This window comes from Vulpes vulpes, chromosome 10 (genome assembly GCF_048418805.1).
Source record: "Vulpes vulpes isolate BD-2025 chromosome 10, VulVul3, whole genome shotgun sequence".
Classification (NCBI taxonomy): Eukaryota; Metazoa; Chordata; class Mammalia; order Carnivora; family Canidae; genus Vulpes; species Vulpes vulpes.
In genome coordinates this window covers 59,175,537-59,184,608 of record NC_132789.1, presented here as the reverse complement: position 1 = coordinate 59,184,608, position 9,072 = coordinate 59,175,537, and the positions used below count along the sequence as shown (strand labels likewise).

At 36.3% G+C, this 9,072-nt stretch overlaps 1 pseudogene; it reads left to right on the top strand.

The window, feature by feature from the left end:
* The first annotated feature begins 3,466 nt into the window (after positions 1 to 3,466).
* LOC140594105 (heterogeneous nuclear ribonucleoprotein A1-like 2) lies at positions 3,467 to 5,211 on the top strand (annotated as a pseudogene).
* Positions 5,212 to 9,072: the final 3,861 nt, after the last annotated feature.

The window sequence follows — 9,072 nt, the reverse complement described above, 5'->3', positions numbered from 1 at the left end:
ATGACATTATTTTATTAATGTGCTACTGGATTATGTTTCTTAGTACTTTGAGATTTTTTCCCATGAGTATTCATAAATGAAATGTTTTTTATTTGTGTAGTCAATATCAGGTTTAGATTATAATGGCTTTCCTTTTCCTATTCTCTATAACATGTAAGTAACTTTTAGTTAGAGATTTTCAAGTATTGGCAGACGTACAATGTGAAGCTATATATGTGAGTCTTATTTTGTTGTTGTTTCCCAGTGTTGAGTTTTGTTTGTTTTTCAGAAAAACTGGTACTTTTACTCAGCTTTTCCTATAATAGTGTGGAGTTTCAATTTTTTTCCTATTTGTGTCATTTTGATAATTATAGTTGTTTTGTTTTGTTTTATTTTTTAAGTAGGCTCCAAGCCTAGCACAGAGCCCAACACAGGGTTTGAACTCAGGACTCGAACATCAAGATCTGAGCTGAGATCAGAGTCTGATGTTTAATTGACTGAGCCACCTCACATGCCCTGATAATTATAGTTGTTAAGAAAGTTATACATTTCATCTTAATGTTTTCAAAATTACATACAAATACTATACAAAGTCAGCTGACATAAGAATCACTAAATTTCATGTTGCAGTATTTTTTCTTTTCCCTTCTTTTTGTTTCTTTGAAAAATGAACCTCACCATGCAGAAGGGGTCAACAAGGAAACATGTCTATCCTCACCCTGACACTAGGTCAAGGGGAGGAATCTCCCTTCAGAATTTGTAAACTACAAGTGGGTTATTGTGCAAGACTGTGGTCTGAAGTCATGTTAACTTTATTTTTTATTTTTTAAAAAATAGTGTTAGTTATTTATTTATTTAGTGTTAGTTAGTTATTTATTTAGTGTTAGTTAGTTATTTATTTTTTAAAAAAATAGTATTAGTTGTGTCTATTTTGCCCATTTAAAAATATATATTTCTTTGCTACTCTACTGTGTTTGTTTCCATTTTTATTCATTTATGCATTTACCTTTAACTCCTTCATTTTACCTTTTTCAATTCTCTCATTAGTCTATTCTGAGTTGTTGAATAAATTATTATTATTATTAATATAAGCATTTCAATGTTATAAATTTTTCTCAGTGCTATTTTGGCAGCTTCCCATAGATACTCATAAATAATAACTATTGTTGAGTTCTACAATTTAATTTTTTTTATTGTCCCTTGGTATAAGAGGTGATTTTTAAAGAGTTTTTATTTTATTTTCCAGTGGCAGAGACTTGCTGCTACTTCTCCTCTATTTTTTCCTTTTATAATAATTATATTATTTTAAAATCTAAGAAATTGGAAATGAAGGAGATGGAAGTAGTGAATATGAAAGAAGGAAGATGGAAAGGAAGTTAGGAATTACAAATGTGGGTGAAGAACAAATAACAGAAACAATATTAAAAATAAGAAAAATTATTTTAATTAAAATATAAACTAGGTATATAGATAAAAAGGGACTACTATACTCCTCCCAGAATCAGCCAAATAAGATCCATATCAAGACATGTCTTGGTAAAATTCTGAATTTCAAAAAGAGAGGAGGATCAAAGCCTATATACTTTGAACAAAAAGAGAATAGCTTTGAATTTATATCATAAATTAAAAATTACTAAAAGGCAGTAGAGAAATAGTTAAAGGTATTGAAGAAACAAGTTTAAAATTCAAGAATTTTATAGAAAACCAAGTTTTTTTTTCTCACATTAGACGAGTTTCTCAGACATACAAGGACTCAGAAAGCATACCATCTAAACAACACTTATTGAATGCACTATTAATGCATGCACACACGCACACACACACCACACATATATCTTTAAGATTTCTTGTTATATTTAGCAATTATTATAATATGGCATGTATTTTGCAAAGATTTAGGATAAGTTGGTGATGAAAACAGAAGTAGACCCTGTTTTCATAGAGCTTTGCAGAGAAAAATATAAAACAGAAACAAAAACAAAAAACCCGACAACAATCTAAATCTAAAACATACACATAGTATGAAAGAACTTTTTAGGTTTTAATGTAGTTGTTTCTTGATTTTGGAAGTTCACTTTATATGTTCAGTTTTTCTCTTATGGGTTGGATAAATTTTGGTTCTGAATTTTTAGGCTAACGGAAAATGTGATTTTTGAGTCACATCCTTAATCATACAATTCACATGAAATTCCTGATTTAAAAAAAAAAACAATTTAAAATTATTGTGCTCAAAGAAAAGCTAAACAACAACAAAATAATCTACCCTCTCCAAAAAGGGAATTCTTTACAAAGATGGAACACTTAAAGATTTTTGTGTTGACCACTGTCAAAAAACATGTTTAGAGGGATGCCAGGGTGGCTCAGTGATAGAGCATCTGCCTTTGGCTTAGGGCATGATCTTGAAGTCCTGGGATCGAGTCCTGCATCGGGGTCCCCGCAGGGAACCTGCTTCTCCCTCTGCCTATGTCTCTGCCTCTCTCTCTCTGGGTTCTCATGAATAAATAATTTTTTTTTCAAAAATCATGTGTAGAATAATTGCAACTATGTATAAATTTGCATATCAATAAAAGATTCTTTTAAAGGTCGATTTGTTATAGTGGTGAATTTACTGTAAATAATATAGTATGACTTTAGTATACTTACTATACAAATAACTAATCGCACTTTTTAAGGGACTTACTGGAATCTATTTTTCAAAAGATCAAAGGCCCCGAAAAGACAATTTATGCAGTATCAAGTTATTTTATTAAATTATGTCCAACCTCACTGGAAGAAAGTTTAAACTGGCTTAAATATTGAGATATAATTTTTAGCCTATCAAAACAAACACACATATTATTTATTGACAGAGGACTTTTAATTTGACATTACATTTCTGGAATGAATTTTGATAACACCCATCAGAAGATTTCCATGTTACCAGAGGGGAATGTGGGTGGGGAGATGAGTGAAATTGGTGTAGGGGACTAAGAGAACACTTATCAAGATGAGCACATAGTGGGGCCCAGGTTGCTCAGTTGGTTAAATGTCTGACTCTGGATTTTGGCTCAGGTCATGATCTCAGGGTTGTGGGATTGAGCCCAGATTGGGCTCTGTGCTCAGAGCAGAGTCTGCCTGGGATTCTCTCCCTCTTTCCCTCTCCCTGTTCTCTAATAAATAAACAAACAAACAAATAAAATATTTTTCAAAAGATGAGCACTGAGTAATGTACAGAATTGTTCAATCACTATTGTACACCTAAAACTAACATGACACCATATGTTAACTAGTACTCGAATTTAAAAAAAAGGCTTCAATGTTCATAATTTTGAGCCAATAATTCTACTTATATAAATTTATCCTAGGTATTACAGTCAGTAACATGGACATAGACATTTCTATAAGGGCATAACATGTAACAGTGATTCAGATTAGTGCTTTTGGATTTCTGGATAAGCTTGTTATTAGATTAGAGATGGATACATCTCTCTCCTAGATTTCCACAGAAATGGCAAAAAGGAAGAAACAAAAGAGGAAAACCCGTATCAGTGCTGAAAAAGTCAGTCTTTTTAAGCTTTAATGAAACTATGTTAGTATGCATGCCAAATGAACTTCTTATATGAAGGTATAAATGCTGGGGAAGCAATGGGGCAGAGACTCATAACATCACTACAGATTCAAAATGGAATATTTGTCCTTGAGACCAGCTTATACAAGATATAAAGACTTTAAACTTGCATAGAACACACCTGTCAGAATGAGAAACAGGATAGATGGATTACAAGCAGTGATCAAACAAATTTAAAGAGAAAACATTTTGGCCTGGAAAAGTTCTAAAATTCTTTCTAAAGCAATTATGAATAAGGAAAAGAGACCTAATTTTAGACGAAGTCTGGTAATAAGAAGGATGAAGGGAAAACAAAACAAAACAAAATTCCACAACTACCCTTAGAAACCCAATCAGATTTTCAGCAGACATTTGTGCAATATTGAGCAGGAAAAAAAAAAAGAGTTCTAAAGTAAAAAAGATTGCGTGTTTGGGAAATATTTATCCAAGCAAATTGTCATTCCTCTACAAAGATGATAGGGCACCATTCTCGGACATGAAGAGACCAATGTCCCTTCTGAGTAAGCATTCTTAAAGACCCTCCCACCACTGTCATGTCTAAATCAGTCTCCCAAAGAATCTGAACAGCTGCAAAAGCTCTTCATCAGAGGTTTGAGCTTTGAAAAAATCGAGAAGAGTCTGAGGAGCCATTACGAGCAATGGGCGGGGGCGATGCTTATGGACTGTGGTAATGAGACATCCAAACACCAACCACTCCAGAGGCTCTCTGCGGAGGAGGTGGATGCAGTCATGAATGTAAGACCATGCAAAGTGGGTGGAGAGGGCTGTCTCGAGAGAAGATTTTCAAAGACCTGGTGCCCACTTAAGTACGAAAAAGCTTTTTGTTTTGTTTTGTTTTGTTTTGTTTTGTTTGGTGGCATTAAAGAAGACACTGAAGAACATCATCTCAGAGATTATTTTAAACACAAAGGGAAAGTTGAAGTGATTGAAATCATACTGACTGAGGCAGTGGCAAAAAAAGAGAGGCTTTGCTTTTGTAACATTTGACGACCATGACTCTGTAGACACGACTTTCATTAAAAAATACCATAATGTGAATGGCCACAACTGGGAAGCAAGGAAAGTCCTATCTAAGCAAGGGATAGGTAGTGTTTCATCAAGCCAAAGAGGTGAAAGTGGTTCTGCAAACTTTGGTGGTGGTCATGGAGGTGATTTTGGTGGGAGTGACAACTTTGGCCGTGGAGGAAACATCAGCTGGCAAGGTAGCTGTGATGACAGGCAAGGTGGCAGTAAATATGGTGGCAGTAGCGGTGGCTATAATGGATTTGGTAATGATGGTTATGGAAGAGGCAGCCCTGGTTACTCTGGGGGGAGCAGAGGCTATGTAAGTGGAGGACAGGGTTATGGAAACAGGGCAGTGGCTACGGCAAGAGTGGCAGCTAGCCCAGCTGTGACACTAGACGATGCAGAGGTGGCTGTGGTGGTGGTAGTACAATCAAGTTTGGAGGTGGTGGAAGCTATAATGATTTTGGCAATTACAAATCAATCTTCAAATTTTGGCCCCATGAAAGGAATGAATGAACTTCGGAGGCAGAAACTCTGGCCCCCTTGGTGGTGGAGGCCAATACTTTGCCAAATCACAATACCAAGGTGGCTATTGCGGGTTCCAACAGCAGCAGCACTAGCTAGGGCTGTCACAGAAGGGTTTAACTCCTGCCAGAAAACAGCTCAGTAGGAGAGGAGAGCCAGGCAGTGACAGGGAAACTACAGGTTACAACAGACTGGTGAACTCAGGCAAGCACAGTGGTGGCAGGGCCTAGCTGCTACAAGTGGACAGGTCTTAGACAACACTCATGCATATGGGTAAAAAACTCAAGGACTGTATTTATGACTAATTGGATAAGAGGTTATTTTAGTTTCTGCTCTGTGGAAAGTGTAAAGCCTCCCAACAAGGGCTTTAATGTAGTGGGTTTTTTATTTGTTTGGTTGGGTTTTTTTGCTCCTATGCTATTGATTGCTAAATGCAATAGTCGTATCATGATACTGAATAAGTGTATCTAAAAAAAAGGCCAATATACTTCCTTGAAAAAATTAGTCAAAGAGATACTTTGAGTGATAAATTACAATAATGGAAGAACAAAGAGGTTGTGATTTTAAAAAGCTTTAAGGTGAGATAGAGAAAGATGTAGTCTACAAACCCCTAGAGTTAAAAGCAATGTAAAGTTTAAACACTATTCTTAACAGGAAAATAAATAATTGTAAAATATTAATATACTTCTCAGATAACATCAGTAAGAGACTAAATGTGGGCAGAAAGTAAGACCAAACTTGTCAATTATGAAAATAAATGGATAAAGATTTTAAAATATTTGTCTGTGTATTGAAGTGCTGGCAGTCAATTTACTGAACAAAATATACTTGTAGGACTATAATTATTAAAATTGACTCCATCATACTCCTGGCTCCTGAATACCATCTAGATTTCATGGATTTTCAGCCCCACACATACTGGCTAAAAGCTTCATTTTCTTTCTTTCTTTTTTTTTTTTTTAAGATTTTATTTATTTATTCATGAGAGACACACAGAGAGAGGCAGAGACATAGGCAAAGGGAGAAACAGGCTCCACGCAAGGAACCCAATGTGGGACTGGAACCCGGGAATCCGGGATCACGCCCAGAGCCAAAGGCAGACACTCAATCACTGAGCCACCCAGGGGCCCCTAAAAGCTTCATGTTCTAATTCATAAATTCTCCTTTGGTCCAAAGCCAACATTGACTTCCTCTTTCCCTTCAAAGCTTCTTTCCTTCTTCCCTCACTGATGCCAGATACAAACCACCAAGTGGAAAGGGGATGAGTTCCAGGTTTTCTCTTTTTCCCCTCTTTTCTCTCGAGCTTCAGTAAAAGTAGGACATCACAAGAATGCGCCACCTTATGTGGCAGATGCTACTGTAGTCCAGCAATCTGGAACCATATTTGTATCAGGTATTTAAACATCACTTCTGGGGCACCTCAGTTGGCTCATGGGATCCAGCCCCACATCAGGCTCCCTGCTCAGCTTGTCCCTCTCCCTGTCCCTCTCCCCCTCATCCCCAGTCAAGCTCGAGTGTCCTGTCTCTCAAATAAATAAAAATCTTAAAATAAGTACGTAAATAAGTAAATAACACTTCTTTTGTTCTGTCTGGGCAGTGCTTGTGTGGGCTTTTTGGAACCCATCACTGGAATCTCACATGCAGCATGTGATGTGAGCAGGGCTGCTTCTGCTGATCAGCTTTGGGATGGGAGCTCTTTTCCTCAGAAGTGCTCCACAGGAAGACCTACGACGTCCTTACTTGCTCAGCTCTGAATCTCAATCAGTCTCCAGCACATCTCCTTCACCTATGTCAGGCCAGGCCCCTCCAGCCAGCCTCTGGCCATCAGTTATTTTGTCTGTATATTATAGGCACCAGCCGCAGCACCTTCCCAATTCTGGGACACCTGTCAGTCTTTCTGCATTTGCTCTGGGGTGAGCTGTCTTCTTGGTTGGGAGGCAGTGACAGGTCTGTGCCCTTGGGGAGAGAAGAGGAGACAAGCACTCTCTTCACAGAATTCCTTATTTTCTTCATAGAAATTGCTCTCTCTAAAGAATTCCTAGTCTTCGCTCATATAAAATTTTGGTGGGAGAGGGATTGACAGTAACAGGACCAGTTTGAGAGACTTCTTTGGTATGTTCTGCATAAAAGTTTTATACTTAGAATAATAGGTTACTTTGCACTAATTATTCTCAGATTTGAGGCCAGACTTCATGATGGGAGCAGTCTTATTTTAATATTCTGTGACATACTTAACTCACAGCATAATTCCAAAGGCTTTATTTATCTAGCTGCTACACACCCTCTAACCTCATTCCCACCTGCTCCAAGCAATCCATCTACAATGGCGTCCTTTAAATTCCTGCATCTTATGCACCTGGATGTTTCCTGTTACTAGGACACTATTTTAAATGTTTGCATAACTAGATCTTCATTCAGAAAGTAGCCAATGCCACCTACCTAGAAAGAGCTTCCCTGATCCCCCTTGTCTCATTCAACTGCTTTATTACCTCTGTCGCACTACTAATTTCTAAAAATGATCTCTCCCTCTACCTGAAGGTAAATTCCAGAGAAATGGGAAACTAGGATATAATTTACGTTGCTCTATCCCTAGAGATTAGAAAGCTGCCTGCTTCCGGCTATATACCAATAAATAGAGTACTGAATTAAACAGAAAAAACAAGAACAAACAATAATATCAAATGTATAAAAGAATGGCATGTTCTCTATACAACAGATAATTGACAAAGAAATGGGAAAAATAAGTACAAAATTTTTTTGAAGTATAGGTAAAATTTTACCAGGCATATACAAATTTAAGGAAGCAAAAGTGCAAATATTAACTGTTAACAGCTTACACTGAATACCTTTCATTATATTTTAGTGTCAAATATTACAGCATCAAAGACAGTACCATGAGCTCAATAAGGACAGGGACTTTTGGATTTTTGTTAACTTTTTTACTAACTAATATATCCACAGTACCTAGAAGAATGTCTGTAAGATATGTTGAAGGAATAAATGACTCAATATAAATCAAAAACTCCTAAATTTAACAAAAATTAGAGAGAATTAGACTAGTTGAATTGGCCAAAATACAGTTCAAAGTTTAGGCAGAATGGTTAGGCAAAATAGATAAATCCATCACGTGGAAGTTTAATGTAATTATTATTAATAATACTTCTTTTCAAATACCTTTAATTCTCTCAGGCCTCCCTTTTTCTTTAATGTTCTACTTCGAAAAGCCACAACATTGGCATGTTTCATGTGCTTTTTTGAATGACTGTTGTATGAATATTGGGTAATGAATATATTAATATAATAAACTGATTAATATTAAATATCTAACTTTACAAGAAAAGACTATAGATTTTTGCAAACATTTACAAACTTTATTATATTCTAGATTAAACAGAATAGTTCAATCAGCACCTATAAGTCAGATTTATGGTTCCAGTTCAAGATGGCAATGTAGGAGGACTCTGAACTCACTTCCTCCATGGAATACACCATATTATACCCATTAGTAGAACAATTCTCCTGAAGAACTCAGGGCTGAGTAAACAGCTACTTAACAAAGAGAGAATGGAAGGTGAGATCAAGAGAAGAACACGCCACGTTTAGAAGAGAAACTAGAATAACAGCCACAGGTCCAGCCAGCCAGCAAAAGTCATCAGAGGCTGTTTAAGGAACACCATACACAAAACCACTCCTTCAGCTTTAAAAGAAATGGCCACTTTGACTACTCCGTAGAAACAAACATAGAAAGTCAAGCAAAATGGGACAGAGGAATATATTCAAAAAGAAAGAATAAGAAAAAAACTCAGAAAAAAGCCTAGATGAAACAGTGAGAAGCAATACACCTGAAAAGAATTTAAAGTAATGACTGTAAAGATACTCACCAGGCTGGAGAAATAGAGTGGAAAAACTCAGTGAGACTTTCAACAAAGAGAAAATATTTTTTAAAAACTAACAGG